Below are 18,954 nucleotides of genomic sequence, written 5' to 3' on the forward strand. Positions count from 1 at the left end.
ATTCATAATCCTTATCAATAACAAAGATAGGTGAAGTAGCAAAAGTAGGGTCAGGTTTCATTCTATCATTTAGAGACTGCTTACTCCATTTAGCTAATAATTTTTTAAGTTCAGTTCTATTTCTGCAAGCTAAAATAGCTAAAGAAGCATCTTGATCAAATACATAACCCTTAGGAATAGCAAGTGATTCTTCATCATCACTTTCATCAGTATCATCAGATTCAATATCTTCAATTTCTCTAGCCCTAGCAAGTTGTTCATCAAGAAAAGCACAGTGACATAGTAGTATCAGGCATAGAGGTAGTTTCATCATAAGTATCATGCATAGAAGAAGTGGCATCATCAATAACATGCGACATATCAGAACGAATAGCAGAAGCAGGTGTAGGTGTCGCAAACTTACTCATAACAGAAGGTGAATCAAGTGCAGAGCTAGATGGCAGTTCCTTACCTCCCCTCGTAGTTGAGGGATAGATCTTGGTTTTTGGATCTATCAAGTTCTTCATAATGATAAGAAGATATATATCCCAAGTGACTCAAAGAATAGAGCTATGCTCCCTGGCAACGGCGCCAGAAAATAGTCTTGATAACCCACAAGTATAGGGGATCGCAACCGTTTTTGAGGGTAAAGTATTCAACCCAAATTTATTGATTCGACACAAGGGGAGGCAAAGAATACTCTCAAGTATTAGTAGCTGAGTTGTCAATTCAACCACACCTAGAAACTTAATATCTGCAGCAAAGTGTTTAGTAGCAAAGTAATATGATAGTGGTGATAACGGTAACAAAAGGTAACGGTAGTAAAAGCAATGTTTTTGGTATTTTGTAGTGATGATAGCAATAGCAATGGAAAAGTAAATAAGCGAAGCACAATATATGGAAAGCTCGTAGGCAATGGATCAGTGATGGAGAATTATGCCGGATGCGGTTCATCATGTAATAGTCATAACCTAGGGTGACACAGAACTAGCTCCAGTTCATTGATATAATGTAGGCATGTATTCCGAACAAAGTCATACGTGCTTATGGAAAAGAACTTGCATGACATCTTTTGTCCTACCCTCCCGTGGCAGCGGGGTCCTTACGGAAACTAAGGGATATTAAGGCCTCCTTTTAATAGAGAACCGGAATAAAGCATTAACACATGGTGAATACATGAACTCCTCAAACTATGGTCATCACCGGTAAGTATCCCAATTATTGTCACTTCGGGGTTAACGGATCATAACACATAATAGGTGACTATAGACTTGCAAGATAGTATCAAGAACACTCATATTTTGATGAAAACATAATAGGTTCAGATCTGAAATCATGGCACTCGGGCCCTAGTGACAAGCATTAAGCATAGCAAAGTCATAGCAACATCAATCTCAGAACATAGTGGACACTAGGGATGAAACCCTAACAAAACTAACTCAATTACATGATAGATCCCATCCAACCCATCACCGTCTAACAAGCCTATGATGGAATTACTCACGCATGGCGATGAGCATCATGAAATTGGTGATGGAGGATGGTTGATGATGACGATGACGACGGATTCCCCTCTCCGGAGCCCGAACGGACTCCGGATCAGCCCTCCCGAGAGGTTTTAGGGCTTGGCGGCGGCTCCGTATCGTAAAACGCGATGATTTCTTCTCTCTGATATTTTTCTCATCGAAACTTAATATATGGAGGTGGAGTTGGAGTCGGAGACGCAATAGGGGGCCCACGAGGTAGGGGGCGCGCCCTAGGGGGGCATGTGCACCCCCACCCTCGTGGTAAGACGGTGGGCCCCCTGGCCTTCATCTTTGGCAGGTATTTTTCTTATTTTCTGAAAAGTGTCTCCGTGAAGTTTCAGGTCGTTCCGAGAACGTTTGCTCCTGCACATAAAGAACACCATTGTAGTTCTGCTGAAAACAGCGTCAGTCTGGGTTAATTCCATTCCAATCATGCAAGTTAGAGTCCAAAACAAGGGCAAAAGTGTTTGGAAAAGTAGATACGTTGGAGACGTATCAGGTAGCACGTATATTATTTTTTATTTTTTGATTATTAATTATGCTGCTTTACTGCTTTGCCGAAGCATGTCATGTATACATTGTTGGTCTAGCGCCCACAGTTCGAGTAAATAATCCATTTGTGATATTGGTTGCCAATTGTTAACAATCTCCCATTTGTAAGAAGATTATATCAAAACTTGTCTCAAATTTGACAAAAAAAATTAGAATATCATAGTCTATTGGTGTCCATATGACACCACGATAAGTTTCATGAATTTCAACTAAGTTTTGGATTTACTGAATTTTAAAAGTCAAGATTCTCGATGTTTGGAAATTTTTTGCACGGGGGAACATGCACTCAGGGACACACATATGATTTTGCAATCCATGTTGGTGCACATGTAGCTCAAATTTGATTTTTGCACATTAAATCCCGAGGAAATCAACCAATGTATAAAAATGGCCGAATGATCTCTGATTTTTTTTCAAATTTTGACACGACACTCCTTTGGTCACATGTTCACTGCAGAAGAAGTTTGACATGCCTTGAAGTGGCGGTGCTGATGCGGTGTGTGTGTGTGTGGGGGGGGGGGGTTCCGGCAATACACTACGAGTTGTGAGCCTCCGTGTGAGATTGGTCGTTTTATGAGGCAGGTGCCACATCAAAGTCGTGAATTGGTTATTTAAAACATTACACAACCCTTTCATACATACATGTTCGGGCCATATGCATGCATTGGTGTTCCTCGAACACTCCCTCGTGCAGTTATCAGCGATGTGTCCATTCGTTAGCCCGTGAAGGTTATTAGTGTTCACAGCCAGCAAGAGGCATTTGACCAAAGGTGGATTCATCTTGGCATGTGTTACGGTGTGGATCAAGGTGAGATTACATATCAAAGTTCGGGCACGTGCATACACATGACTCCCTCCCACCGGCTCAAAGTGAGGGGTGCTACGCGCCGTGTGTAACGCCCTCGATGCGGCTATAGCTCCCACGTGTCGAGGCACGACTTAGAGACATAACCGCATTGAAAGCAATGTCGCAAGTTAGGCAATCATCACAACATCCCATGTAATATATAATAAAAGGGGGAGATACATAGTTGGCTTACACTCGCCATGTCACATCAAAGTACATAAATAACATACATCATCCAAACACTCATGGCCCGACTACGGCACCAAAATAGAAGAAAACCCAACATGTGACACGGCCCGATCGAACCCCAACTAGGCACCACTACTGATCATCAGGGAAAGACACGTAGTAACGCTGAGAGTCCTCGTCGAACTCCCACTTGAGCTCGTATGCGTCACCTGGAGCGGAATCACCTGGAACTGCATCTGGAGTTATAGTATCTGTGAGCCACAGGGACTCAGCAATCTCGCACCCTCGCGATCAAGACTATTTAAGCTTATAGGAAGGATAGGAAAATATATGTGGAGCTGCAGCAAGCGACTGGCATATATGGTGGCTAACTTATCCGCAAAAGAGAGCGACAAGAGGAGGCAAAGCGCGAGCGAGAATCTAGAGGAACAACCTGCGCAAGCATAACTCCAACACCATGTCCACTTCCCGGACTCCGCCGAGAAGGGGCCATCACGGTAACACACACGGTTGATTCATTTTAATTAAGTTAATGTTTAAGTTATCTACAACCGGACATTAACAAATTCCCATCTGCCCATAACCGCGGGCACGGCTTTCGAAAGTTCAATCCCTGCAGGGGAGTCCCAACTTAGCCCATGACAAGCTCTCACGGTCAACGAAGGAATAGACCTCCACCTGAGACACACCGATCAGACTCGGTATCCCGGTACAACAAGACATTTCGACAGGTCAAAACTAAACCAGCAACACCGCCCGAATGTGCCGACAAATCCCGATAGGAGCTGCACATATCTCGTTCTCAGGGCACACTCAGATGAGACTAGCTACGAGTAAAACCAACCCTCAAGTTTCCCCGATGTGGCCCCGCAGGCAGCTCAGTTCGGACCAACACTCATAGGAGCATTGGCCCGTGGGGGGCTAAAATAAAGATGACCCTCGGGCTTCGGAAACCCAAAGGAAAAAGAGGCTAGGTGGAAAATGGTAAAACCAATGTTGGGCATTGTTGGAAAAGCTTTAATCAAGGCGAACTATCAAGGGGTTCCCATTATAGCCCAACCGCGTGAGGGACGCAAAATCCGGGAACATAACACCGATATGACGGAAACTAGGGCAGCAAGAGTGGAACAAAACACTAGGCGGGAGGCCGAGCCTTCCACCCTTTACCAAGTATATAGATGCATTAAGATAACATAGCAATATAATGATATCCCAACAAGTAAGTAAATGTTCCAACAAGGAACAGCTCCAATCTTCACCTGCAACTAGCGATGCTATAAGAGGGGCTGAGCAAATCGGTAACATAGCCAATCAACGGTTTGCTAGGACATCGTGGGTTAGAGGTTCGACATGGCAATTGGGAGTCTGACAAGCAAAAGGTAGGCATCGTAGCATTGGCATAGAAAGAGCGAGCAAACTAGCATAGCAAAGATAGTAGTGATTTCGAGGGTATGATCATCTTGCCTGCAAAGCTGTCAGAGTTGACTGGATCCTCAAAAGCAAACTCAACGGGCTCCTCGTTAGAGAACTCATCTCCCGGCTCTACCCAAACAAGACAAACAAGCAACAAGGATACAATCAACCACGTGCAAGCTCAAACAATAAGATGCAATGATGGTATGCTATGCGGGATGCGATGCAGGATGCAAAATGCAAGATATGACAGGAAATGCATGAACCTTGCCTCAACTTGGAAAACCAAGTGTGCCACTGGAAATACGGGATGAAATTGCTTGAAAACGATATAAATAACGCCGGAATCGGAGTTACGGTTTGGAAATGGCAAGCGTTTTAAGATATGACACCGGTCTGCGATTTACAGCAAGTAGGCATCTAAATGCAATGAAATGAACATGCTACAGCCACCAAACATGACAACAAAATACATGGCAGGGATGCACACAAGATGCTTAACAAAAGACTAGCACTGAGGCACGTCCAATTCATCCATTATGAGGTTCAAACAAGCATGGAAAAAACGCAAATGCAAAACAGATTCCAGACTTAGTGAAACTAACACTAGTCTGAAATTTCAGATCATGAAGCCCTCTTCGGAGCAGCAAAACAACATGATACAAGACCTGATTAAGATAAATAAGAACATGTCATGGAGCTACTCAACAATCTTAACAAAAGACCCAAAGTGACCTCGGGCCAAAAGGGTTCACAAAATATACTAACAAGCCCACGAACATAGCTAAAACACAATCAGTTTTCAGACTTAGTGAAAACTAAGACATGCTGAAATTTAACTCACGAAGGCATGTAAACGAGCTTGATGCACTCACTACGGTGCAAGTCATGGCAAGGAAAGCATACATCCAATAAGAAGGCACAAAATTCTAGCTAGACATGGCAAGAACAATGGCATAGCATGCACGGATCAACTACAATAACTCCGGCAAAATCGCAAACAAGTTGACGATCTGCCCAGATTCACAACGAAGCAAAAGTAGAGCTCGATTGCCTTAAGCTAGGGTGCTCCATAGTTGCAAGTAAAGACATGGATGGATAGAGCATAACAAGATTAACAAAAGTCCTTTACTGATCATCCTCAAAAGAGGCACGGATCACTAGGAAACAGTATGAACATATGGCATCATGAACTAAATAATCCCAGACTTAGTGAAAACAACTAAGTCCCTGAAAACAGATTTACTGGGTGCCTCACTTTGCAAGCTTGCACAAGTCACCACACACATCCTAAAAATGCATGGGTTGCACCTCTGGAAAGATAACAAGATGCTTAACAAAACATATGAAGGACTCACAGGCATATCATGCACACAACAATCATGGCAAAAATGACAAAAGTCTAAGATGAACTAGCAGATCTGACAATTAACTCACGAAGCCTCCTTCTAACAGCATTTCGGGCATCAAGATGGACTCAAATGAAAATGATGCAATGGAATGAAATGATATACTCGTCGAGACGAACATTTTGATATACTATATGTCCAAAACGGAGCTACGGATGCGGAGATATGGCAGGTCAAAGTATGCTCAAAAATTAGGGTTCGGGAGAGAAAAGTCAACCGAGGAGATATTTTCAGATCTCAGATCCAGATCGCACGGGAACCGAGGATGGCCGGGGAAGCTCACGGGAGTTCGTCGTTGCCGGGGAAGGAGAGGAAGAAGCCGGGGAACGAGAGGCCGGGCGGCGCCTGTGGCGGAGCCGGCCGGTGGCGGCGAGCTCCGGCTCGGGCGGCGAGAGGCGGCGGCGAGGACGGAGCGGCGGCGGCCGGAGGTGACGGCGGCGGGGTCGTCCGCGGTGGCGCCGGTGGAGCACGGCGGCGGGGGCGGTGGCCTGACACGGGGAAGAGGACGGCGGCGCGGGCGTCTCCTCGGGCCCGGCGAGGCGGCGTCGGGGGCCGGGCGTGGGCCTTCGGGCCCGGCAGCGGTGGTAGGTGGCGGCCAGTGGGGGCGCGCCACGTGGCGGCGGCGGGTGCGGACGGACGTTGTCCGGCCTGGCGCGGACACGTCCGGCGGCGGCGGGATCTCTTTTTAGGGTTTCGTGGGGAAGGAGATCCGAAAACGGAGGGGGGCTATTTATAGGCATAAGTGGAGGTAGGAGAGTCCAAATGAGGTGCGGTTTTCGGCCACGCGTTCGTGATCGAACGCTCTAGATGATGGAGCAAAGTTTGGTGGGTTTTGGGCCAAATTGGAGGGGTGTTGGGCTGCAACACACACGAGGCCTTTTCGGTCCCTCGGTTAACCGTTGGAGTATCAAACGAAGTCCAAATGGTACGAAACTTGATAGGCGGTCTACCGGTAGTAAACCAAGGCCGATTGGCAAGTCTTGGTCCAATACGGAAATGTTTAATCCCCACACACGAAAGAAAGCTAGAAATGACCACCGGAGGAGAACGAAGCGCCGGAATGCAAAACGGACAACGGGGAAAATGCTCGAATGCATGAGATGAACACGTATACAAATGCAATGCACATGATGACATGGTATGAGATGCATGAAAACGAAACAAAACACGGAGACAAAGACCCGAACCCGAGAAATAAATATAACTTAACGCCGGAAACGGCAAGAGTTGGATTACAAATTGGATGACTGTGCGGTCAGGAGTCTTGAAGCACTTTCGAAGCTGAGAGACATGGAACACATCATGAACATTTGCAAAGTTTGAAGGGAGCTCGAGTTGATAGGCGAGGTCGCCTCTCTTGCTGACAATCTTGAAACGTCCCACGTATCTAGGGGCAAGCTTCCCTTTGATACCGAAGCGACGAGTACCTTTCATAGGAGAGACGCGGAGGTAAACATGATCTCCGATCTCGAAAGCCAAATCACGGTGCTTACTATCATAGTAGCTCTTCTGGCGGGATTGGGCTGCTTTGAGGTTATCACGAATGACTTTGCACATTTCTTCTGCCTCTATGATTAAGTCATTACCCAGCAGCTGACGTTCACCGGTTTCAGACCAGTTGAGAGGGGTACGACACTTCCTGCCATACAGAATTTCAAATGGGGCCTTGCCCGAACTTGCTTGAAAACTGTTGTTGTAGGAGAAGTTAGCATAAGGAAGACAATCCTCCCACTTCATGCCGAACGAGATCACACAAGCCCTGAGCATATCTTCAAGAATCTGGTTGACACGCTCAACTTAACCGCTTGTTTGAGGGTGGAAAGTTGTGCTGAAGCGGATGTTGGTGCCCATGGCCTTCTGAAAAGAATCCCAAAACTTGGAGGTAAAGATGCTGCCACGGTCTGAAGAGATCACCTGAGGGATACCGTGCAGAGAGACAATTCGAGAGGTATAGAGTTCCGCCACTTGAGCTGCAGTGATCGACTCTTTGATAGGCAGAAAGTGAGCCACTTTGGTGAGTTTATCGATGACAACGAATATAGCATAATTGCCACGCTTGGACTTTGGAAACCCAGTCACGAAGTCCATTTCAATGTGGTCAAACTTCCATTCTGGAATGGCAAGAGGTCGGAGGAGACCAGCTGGCCTTTGGTGTTCTGCCTTCACTCTTCTGCAGACATCACATTCATTCACGAATTGAGCGATCTCGCGCTTCATTCGAGTCCACCAATAAGCTTGCTTAAGGTCCTGATACATCTTCGTGCTCCCAGGGTGGATGGAGAGGAGAGAATTGTGAGCCTCGTTCATGATCACTTTATGAAGTTCACCTTTGGGTACAACAATTCGATCCTCGAAGAAGAGAGTATCCTTGTCATCAAGGAGGTAGCACTTGTACTTGGGTTGACTCTTGGCAATCCCAAACTTCACCTTTTTCACCATAGCATCAAGAAGCTGGGCTTGGCGAATCTGGTCTTCTAAGGTAGGAGAGACTGAAGGTTGGCGAGGAAACCTTGAGGAACAACTTGCAGATTAAGTTTGCGGAAAGCTTCACAAAGCTCGGGTTGATAAGGCTTAAGAATCAGACTGTTGCAATAAGCTTTCCTGCTCAATGCGTCAGCAATCACATTGGCCTTGCCTGGAGTATACTCAATACTCGGATTATACTCTTGAATCATTTCGACCCATCGAGTTTGCCTGAGGTTGAGATTAGGCTAAGTGAAGATGTACTTGAGACTCTTGTGATCAGTGAAAATGTCCACTTTTCTTCCCAATAGAAGATGTCTCCATGTCAAAAGAGCATGCACAACTGCCGCCAACTCGAGATCATGAGTGGGGTAGTTCTTCTCATTAGGCTTCAACTGGCGAGATGTATAAGCAACAACTTTCTTCTCTTGCATCAAAACTGCGCCAAGATCTTGGAGAGAGGCATCACAAAAGACCTCGTACGGTTTGGATTCATCAGGCGGAGTCAGAACTGGAGTAGTGATCAATTTCTCTTTCAAAGTGTTGAAAGCAATATAACACTCCGGAGAACAAACGTACTTGACGTGCTTCTGAAAAAGATTTGAGAGAGGCTTCGCGATCTTAGAAAAGTTTTCAACGAATCTTCGACAATAGCTTGCGAGAACGAGGAAACTGCGGAGTTGCTTCACGTTCTGAGGAGGTTCCCAATTCACAATTGCAGACACCTTCTCAGGATTCACAGCAATGCCCTTGGCAGAGATGATGTGACCAAGATAAAGAACCTCATCGAGCCAAAATTCACACTTGGAGAACTTGGCGTAGAATTGATGTTCCCTGAGCTTATCAAGCACCAAACGCACTTATCCACTAAGAAGGCACAAAATGCAAGGTAGACATGGCAAGAACAATGGCAATTTGGGACTCCCCTGCAGGGATTTGAACTTTCGAAAGCCGTGCCCACGGTTATGGGCAGATGGGAATTTGTTAATGTCTGGTTGTAGATAACTTGAACCTTAATTTAATTAAAATGAATCAACTGAGTGTGTTACCGTGATGGCCTCTTCTCGGCGGAGTCCGGGAAGTGGACACGGTGTTGGAGTAATGTTTGCGCAGGTATCTCTCTAGTTTCTCGCTCGTGCTTTGCCTCCTCTTCTCGCTCTCTTTTGCGAATAAGTTAGCCACCATATATGCTAGTCGCTTGCTGCAGCTCCACATATATTTACCTTACCCTACCTTTTAAGCTTAAATAGTCTTGATCGCGAGGGTGCGAGATTGCTGAGTCCCTGTGGCTCACAGATTACTATTAAACCAGATGCAGGTCCAGGTGATTCCACTCCAGGTGACGCGTACGAGCTCAAGTGGGAGTTCGACGAGGACTCTCAACGTTACTATGTTTCTTTTCCTGATGATCAGTAGTGGTGCCCTGTTGGGGGTGATTGGGACCATGTCGCTTGTTGGGTTATCTTTCATTTTGGCGCCGTAGTCGGGTCATGAGTGTTTGAATGATGTATGTTATTTATGTACTTGATTGACGTGGCGAGTGTAAGCCAACTATGTTATCCCTTTTCTTTATCTATATTACATGGGATGTTTGTGGTGATTACCTGACTTGCGAAATATGCCTTCAATGCGATTATGCTCTGATACCAACTTGTAACACCCTCGATGCGACTATATCTCCCACGTGTCGAAGCACGACTTAGAGGCATAACCGCATTGAAAGCAATGTCGCAAGTGAGGTAATCTTCACACAACCCATGTAATACAATAGGGGAAAAGATACATAGTTGGCTTACAATCGCCACTTCACACAATTACATGAATAAACATTACATCATCCAAATACACTCATGGTCCGACTACGGAACCAAAATAAAAGAAGAACCCCAAATGCGACACGGTCCCCGATCGACCCAACCTGGGCTCCACTACTGATCAACTAGAAAGAAACAACACAAAGGACAAGATCTTCATCGAGCTCCTCCTTGAGCTTGGTTGCGTCATCTGCACGGACTCATCGGCACCTGCAAACTGGTTTTGGAAGTATCTGTGAGCCACGGGGACTCAGCAATCTCGCACCCTCGCGATCAAGACTATTTAAGCTTATGGGTAAGGTAAAAGGTATGAGGTGGAGCTGCAGCAAGCGACTAGCATATATGGTGGCTAACATACGCAAATGAGAGCGAGAAGAGAAGGCAAAGCATGGTCGATAAAAGTTTGATCAAGAAGTGATCCTATAGCAACCTACGCCAAGCATAACTCCAACACCGCGTTCACTTCCCGGACTCCGCTGGAAAGAGACCATCACGGTAACACACACAGTTGATGCATTTTAATTAAGGTAAACTTCAGGTTTTCTACAACCGGACGTTAACAAATTCCCATCTGCCCATAACCGCGGGCACGGCTTTTGAAAGTTCAAATCCCTGCAGGGGTGTCCCAACTTAGCCCATCACAAGCTCTCACGGTCAACGAAGGAATAGACCTCCTCCCGAGACATTCCGATCAGACTCGGTATCCCGGTACAACAAGACATTTCGACAGGGTAAAACTAAACCAGCAACACCGCCCGAATGTGCCGACAAATCCCGATAGGAGCTGCACATATCTCTTTCTCAGGGCACACTCAGATTGTCTTAGGTACGGGTAGGCCAGCCCAGAGTTGCCCCTGGTGGCCACCGGCAGCTAACAGGTGGACCAACACTCAGAGGAACACTGGCCCGGGGGGGGGGGGAAATTATGATGACCCTCAGGAGCGCGACTCCCAAGGGAAAAAGAGGCTAGGTGGCAAATGGTAAAACCAATGTTGGGCATTGCTAGAAGAGCTTTACTTAAGGCGAACTGTCAAGGGGTTCCCATAATTGCCCAACCGCGTAAGGAACGCAAAATCCAGGAACATAACACTGATATGACGGAAACTAGGGCGCCAAGAGTGGAACAAAACACCAGGCATAAGGCTGAGCCTTCCACCCTTTACCAAGTATATAGATGCATTTAATTAAATAAGATATATTGTGATATCCCAACAAGTAAAGATGTTCCAACAAGGAACAACATCTCCATGTTCCAACGAGGAACAAACTTCAATCTTCACCTGCAACTAACAACGCTATAAAAGGGGCTGAGCAAAGCGGTAACATAGCCAAACAACGGTTTGCTAGGACAAGGTGGGTTAGAGGCTTGGTTCAATAATATGGGAGGCATGACAAGCAAGTGGTAGGTATCGCAGCATAGGCATAGCAAAAGAGCGAGCATCTAGCAAGCAAAGATAGAAGTGATTTCGAGGGTATGATCATCTTGCCTGAGATCCCGCAAGGAAGAAGGACGAGTCCATGAAGAAGACAAACGAACGTAGACGAACGGACCGTCACAACTCCGGAACGAAACCGAAGCTAACGCGAGAAGCAACCCGGAAAGAAGCAAACAACATGGTAAACAACCATCACATAACATGGCATGATGCGCAAACAAGTATGATGCATGTCCAGTTTAATGAAGCATGGCATGGAAAAATGCACAAACAATCCTACAAATTAAGTGGAGTACAATATGCAACGGAGTTGCATATTGAAGAAAACACCACATGACTTATTTAGTTCGATCTTGTTTATGTACCCAACAATATTAAATGTTGTTAAACATGGCAAGAGGTGGAGCAAAATAAACTACCTATCTAGTCAAGTTTAAATGAGGCCGGAAGCAACAAAACAACAAGTCCGGAAACTCCTCATATGCATATATTAGGTTTGGTCCTGTTCTGACATAAACCATATTTTAGGGTTGTTAAACATGCAAAATGAGTGCACCATGTTAAACTAGGCATTTTTCTACCCCATTTACATATAAAGTTTATTAAATTTGGAGCTACGGTTATTTAGTTATGAATTAAATCATTTTAACATGGCAAGAGGCAAAGTATATGCAAACATCATTTTAAACATTTTAAACATGGATGAAAAAGACATATTATGAAACTAGACAAAATTCTAAGCAACTTCCATATTAAGTTTGTATAATTTGGATGCATGCATATTTAAATATGAGCAATGCAAAACAATGGCAGTTCTGAAAATATGCAGGAACTAGATATGACAAAAATCACAGACTGAGAAAAATATAACATTGGGCCGAATCTGAAACAGTGGCAGTGGCCAAGTAGGATTGGCCCAAGCAGCTGTGGGTGTGTGCAAAATAATAGGAAAAACAGAGAAAAAATATTGGTGGCTGGGACTCGAACCCCAGACCTCCTGGATGGATACTGGCCGCGCCAGCCACTGGGCTAGCTTTATGTTGGTGATGCAAAGGGAGACCGGCGCAAGGTAAAGCATAAGTGCAACGCGACCAGGACCCAAACTGAAGCGCACACGGGGATCTCAGCGGCGACGGCAGCGAGCAAGCAAGGCGCCTGCGGTGGACGGCGTCTGGCGCGAGTGGATCCCAGTGAGGCGGGGCGGCGACCTGGAGGCATGGTCAATGCGGGCGGGACGAGGCGCTCGTCTCACGCGAGCAGGAACAGGGGAGGCGGGCGCCTGACAAATGTGCCTCTGCTCGTTGCAGAGGAAGCGGAGGCAGCGACATGGACTTGGCGGCAAGGACGTCGCGGGGACGACCCGATCCAAGGCGGGGTGGCGCGTGGAGGTGGGGAACGATCGGCCCCTTCCGTCCCGTGGTGCAGCTGGTCCGGCGGCGCTTGCTCGGAGCTCGGGTGTCGAGCGCCATGGCACTGCATCGGGAGACCGAGACAGAGAGAGATGTTACAGGAGGAGGGAGAGAAACCGAGGAAGAAAAAAAAGGAGGAGATGGGCACGGGGAACCTCGGGAGGTCGGCGCTTGATGGTGGAGTTCGATGATGGAGGGAGCTCCGGGGCTGCTGCTTGCGGTGATCGCGCGGGAAGCTACGGGCGCCCATGGAGTTCCTTCTGCTGCTGGACCAAGAGAGGGAAAGAGAGGTCAGGAAGGAGAGACCACGGGGAAGGAAAAGAAAGAGGGCAGGGGCCGCGATGGTCCTTCTGATGGCTGTTGCTGCTCTGGCCGGCAGTCTCCGATGGAAAAACACCGGCGAGGAGGAGGTCCTCGGGCGGCTGGGTTGGAGGAGATCGAGGAGAGGGGTGGCGGCTGGCTGGTGGATCGGGAGGAGGCTGCGGGATTGGCCAGATGAGAAATCAAGGGAGAGGAGGTGGGTGGATCGGGGAGGATCCCGATGAGAGAGTGGCGGCGGTCGAAAGGGAAAGATGGGACAAGTGCCCTCGGTTTTAGGGATTGATCTAGGGTTGGACTATATATAGCATTAGGATTTTTTTGGGTTGGGGCTAATCTGTCCCTCCGATCGTAATCGGACGGTCCGAAAAAAATAGGTTAGGGAGTCCAAATAAGAAAACAGAGACATTTTGTAGATGTTTGGGGATGATCCGGACACGACGGTGACGACTGCTCGGGTCGGGTCCGGGACAATTTTCGGACGCGCGCGAGGAGCCGATGCACTGTGCAAGGAGGGGGTTTTGGGGCCTGGCGGTAGGTAGTGGGCTGTGCAGAAGGCCTCAGGCTGAGAAAAGAGAAGAGAGAAAGGCCCGACGACTGTTTCCGGAGACCGAAAACGTCCTGACGTTTGACCGGCTATACTGCCGCTATAGTTTAACGGTTAGGCTATCAAACGAACTCCGAACACGACGAAACTTGGTGAGCGGTCTACTGACAACAAAACAACACCACATGCCAACTTTCATCCCATTCCGAGAACATTTTCCGGCCACTAATAAAATAATATTTCGGACGTGCCGCGGGCGCGTGCAAGTGTGGTTGGGCTCAGAACGGACAACAGAGAGAACTCGGAGAACTCGGACGAATGCAGGTTTTGAAAACATGATGATGCAATGCACATGATGACATGACAAGATGCGACACGCAAGCAAAAGACAAGGCAACAACAATGAATAACTGGAAGACAACTGGCACATCGGTCTCGGGGCGTCACAACACTCCACCACTACGAGAGGATCTCGTCCCGAGATCTAGAATGGCACCGGAGGGAAAACAGAAGAGGAGAGAAGAGGTAAAGCTAAGTTGCTTCTTTGAAAAACGAGTGAAACCACAGAACCTTGCGAGGTTGAACAAATTGAAAGAAAAGAATACAATGAAGATGAACGAAGTGAAAAACACTCCGTTAGGAAAGAGGAACAAGGAACAACAACTTCTATTCTTTCGTTCCGGAGGCATTGTGTTGTTGTTCTCTTCAACCATCTTCTTGAGTTAGGAATTCTTTTTACTTCCCAGTCTCCTCATCGCTCTGATACCAACTTGTAACACCCTCGATGCGACTATATCTCCCACGTGTCGAGGCACGACTTAGAGGCATAATCGCATTGAAGGCATATGTCACAAGTGAGGTAATCATCAAAAACATCCTATGTAATATAGATAAAGAAAAGGGATAACATAGTTGGCTTACACTCGCCACGTCAATCAAGTACATAAATAACATACATCATTCAAACACTCATGGCCCGACTACGGCACCAAAATGGAAGATAACCCAACAAGCGACATGGTCCCAATCACCCCCAACAGGGCACCACTACTGATCATCAGGAAAAGAAACATAGTAACGCTGAGAGTCCTCGTCGAACTCCCACTTGAGCTCGTACGCGTCACCTGGAGCGGAATCACCTGGACCTGCATCTGGTGTAATAGTAATCTGTGCGCCACAGGGACTCAGCAATCTCGCACCCTCGCGATCAAGACTATTTAAGCTTAAAAGGTAGGGTAAGCTAAATATATGTGGAGCTGCAGCAAGCGACTAGCATATATGGTGGCTAACTTATTCGCAAAAGAGAGCGAGAAGAGGAGGCAAAGCACGAGCGAGAAACTAGAGAGCAACCTGCGCAAACATTACTCCAACACCGTGTCCACTTCCCGGACTCCGCCGAGAAGAGGCCATCACGGTAACACACTCAGTTGATTCATTTTAATTAAATTAAGGTTCAAGTTATCTTCAACCGGACATTAACAAATTCCCATCTGCCCATAACCGCGGGCACGGCTTTCGAAAGTTCAAATCCCTGCAGGGGAGTCCCAACTTAGCCCATGACAAGCTCTGACGGTCAACGAAGGAATAAACCTCCTCCCAAGACGTTCCGATCAGACTCGGTATCTCGGTAAAACAAGACATTTCGACAGGTTAAAACAAGACCAGCAACACCGCCCGAATGTGCCGACAAATCCCGATAGGAGCTGCACATATCTCGTTCTCAGGGCACACTTAGATGAGACATCCTACGAGTAAAACCAACCCTCAAGTTGCCCCGAGGTGGCCCCGCAGTCTACTCGGTTCGGACCAACACTCAGAGGAGCACTGGCCCGGGGGGGGGGGGTTTAAAATAAGATGACCCTCGGGCTCCGGAAACCCAAGGGAAAAAGAGACTAGGTGGCAAATGGTAAGACCAAGGTTGGGCTTTGCTGGAAAAGCTTTAATCAAGACGAACTATCAAGGGGTTCCCATTATAACCCAACCGCGTAAGGAACGCAAAATCCGGGAACATAACACCGATATGACGGAAACTAGGACGGCAAGAGTGGAACAAAACACTAGGCGAGAGGCCGAGCCTTCCACCCTTTACCAAGTATATAGATGCATTAAGATAGCAAGATAATATGACGATATCCCAACAAGTAAATAAATGTCCCAACAAGGAACGCCTCCAATCTTCACCTGCAACTAGCAACGCTATAAGAGGGGCTGAGCAAAGCGGTAACATAGCCAATCAACGGTTTGCTAGGACATGGTGGGTTAGAGGTTTGACATGGCAATTTCGGAGGCTGACAAGCAAAATGTAGGCATCGTAGCATTGTCATAGCAAAAGAGCGAGCAAACTAGCATAGCAAAGATAGTAGTGATTTTGAGGGTATGATCATCTTGCCTGCAAAGCTGTCAGAGTTGACTGGATCCTCGAAAGCAAACTCAACGTGCTCCTCGTTAGCGAACTCGTCTCCCGGATCTACCCAAACAAGACAAACAAGCAACAAGGACACAATCAACCACGTGCAAGGATCAATCAATAAGATGCAATGATGATATGCTATGCGAGATGCGATGCGCGATGCATATGCAAGATATGACAGGAAAATCATGAACCTGGCCTCAACTTGGAATTCCAAGTGTGCCAATGGAAAGATGAGATGAAATCACTTGAAAACGATATAAAGATCGCCGGAATCGGAGTTACGGTTTGGAAATGGCAAGCGACTCAAGAATGACACCGGTCTGCGATTTACAGCAAGTAGGCATCTAGATGCAATGAGATGAACATGCTACATCACTTAAACATGACAACAAAATACATGGCAGGGAAGCATTCAAGATGCTTAACAAAAGTCTAGCACTGAGCTACGGCCAATTCATCCATTAACAGGTTCAAACGAGCATGGCAAAAACGCAAATGGTAAACAGATCTCAGACTTAGTGAAATTAACACTTGTCTGAAATTTCAGATCATATATCCCTCTTCGGAGTAGCAAAACAACATGCTACAGGACCTGAACATGGCAAATAAGAACATGGCATGGATCTACTCAACAAGCTTAACAAAAGTCCCTTAGTGACCTTGAGCCAAAAGGGATCAGAAAATATACTAACAAGCACACGAACATAGCAAAAACATAATCAGTTTTCAGACTTAGTGAAAACTGACACATGCTGAAATATAACTCAAGTAGGCATGTTTACGAGCTCGATGCACTCACTAAGGTGCAAGTCATGGCAAGAAAAGAATATATACACTAATAAGGCACAAAATGCAAGCTAGACATGGCAAGAACAATGGCATAACATGCACGGATCAACTACAACAACATCGGCAAAATCGCAAACAAGTTGACGATCTGCCCAGATTCACAACGAAGCAAAAGTAGAGCTCGATTGACACAAGCTAGGGTGATCCATAATTGCAAACAAAGAAATAGATGGATAGAGCACTACAAGATTAACAAAACTCCTTTACTGACCATCCTCAAAAGAGGCACGGATCACTAGGAAACAACATGAACATAAGGCATCATGAGACAAACGATCCCAGGACTTAGTGAAATTACTAAGTCCCTGAAAACAGAGTTACCGGGTGCCTCACTTTGCAAGCTTGCACTAGGCACCACACACATCACAAAAATACATGGGTTGCACATATGGAAATATGACAAAATATTTAACAAAACATATGAAGAGCATCAGGGCATAGCATGCACACAATAATCATGGCAAAAATGACAAATGTCTAAGATGAAGTAGCAGATCTGACAATTAACTCAAGTAGCCCTCTTCTAACAGCATTTCGGGCATCGAGATGAACTCAAATGAAAATTACGCGATGGAATGAAATGATGTGCTCTCTGAGACGAACATTTTGATATGCTATATGCATGAATTGGAGCTACAGATGCAAAGTTACGAGGCCTCGAACAGGAGCATATGGGCTGAAAATCTAGGGACTTAGGAAAAAAAACAACCCTCAGATCTAGGGTTTGACCCGGTGCGGAAATCGAGGAGATCGCCGGATCTGCACTGTTCATGGCGGTGGATGGAGCTCCGGCGAGGCGGTGGTGGCGGCGGCTGGCGTCGGCGAGGCGGGAGGAGGACGGAGCGGCGCGACATGGGGTCGGCGATGGCCGGGGCGGCTCGTGGCGGCGGCCACCGGAGCGAGGCGGCGCGGCAGGGAGTCGGATCTGCGGCGGAGGCGGTGGCGGCCGACGCGGAGGAGGATGGCGGCGGGGCACGGGTGGCGCCGGCACGAGGAGGCGGGCGGCGCTACGAGGGCGGCGGCGACCGGGCGACTTCGGGCCCTCGGGGGCCCCGGCTGGGCTCGCGGGCCGGTGGGGATGCACGGCGATGTGGGCGCCCGGGCGGACGAATCCTGGGGCACCACGTGGCGGCGGACGGCGGTAACGGACACGTCCGTCGGCGGCAAAATGTCCGGCGGGTGCGGTGAGAGGTGGATCTGAGGTTAGGGATGGAGGGGATCCGGGATATTTCGAGGGGGACCTTTATATAGGCATAGGAGGAGCTAGGAGAGTCCAAATGAGGTGCGGTTTTCGGCCACGCGATCGTGATCGAACGCTCTAGATGATGGAGCAGAGTTAGGTCGGTTTTGGGTCAAAATGGAGGGGTGTTGGGCTGCAACACACACGAGGCCTTTTCAGTCCCTCGGTTAACCGTTGGAGTATCAAACGAAGTCCAAATGATACGAAACTTGACAGGCGGTCTACCGGTAGTAAACCAAGGCCGCTTGGCAAGTCTCAGTCCAATCCGGAAATGTTTAATCCCCACACACGAAAGAAAGCTAGAAATGACCATCGGGGGAGAACGAAGCACCGGAATGCAAAACGGACAACGGGGAAACTGCTCGAATGCGTGAGGTGAACACGTATGCAAATGCAATGCACATGATGACATGATATGAGATGCATGACAACGACAACAACACACGGAGACAAAAACCCGAACTCGAGAAAATAAAATAACTTAACGCCAGAAACGGCAAGAGTTGGAGTACAAATTGGGAAAGTTACATCCGGGGTGTTACAGAGGCCT

The sequence above is a fragment of the Triticum urartu genome, chromosome 3, assembly GCF_003073215.2.
Source record: "Triticum urartu cultivar G1812 chromosome 3, Tu2.1, whole genome shotgun sequence".
Lineage (NCBI taxonomy): Eukaryota > Viridiplantae > Streptophyta > Magnoliopsida > Poales > Poaceae > Triticum > Triticum urartu.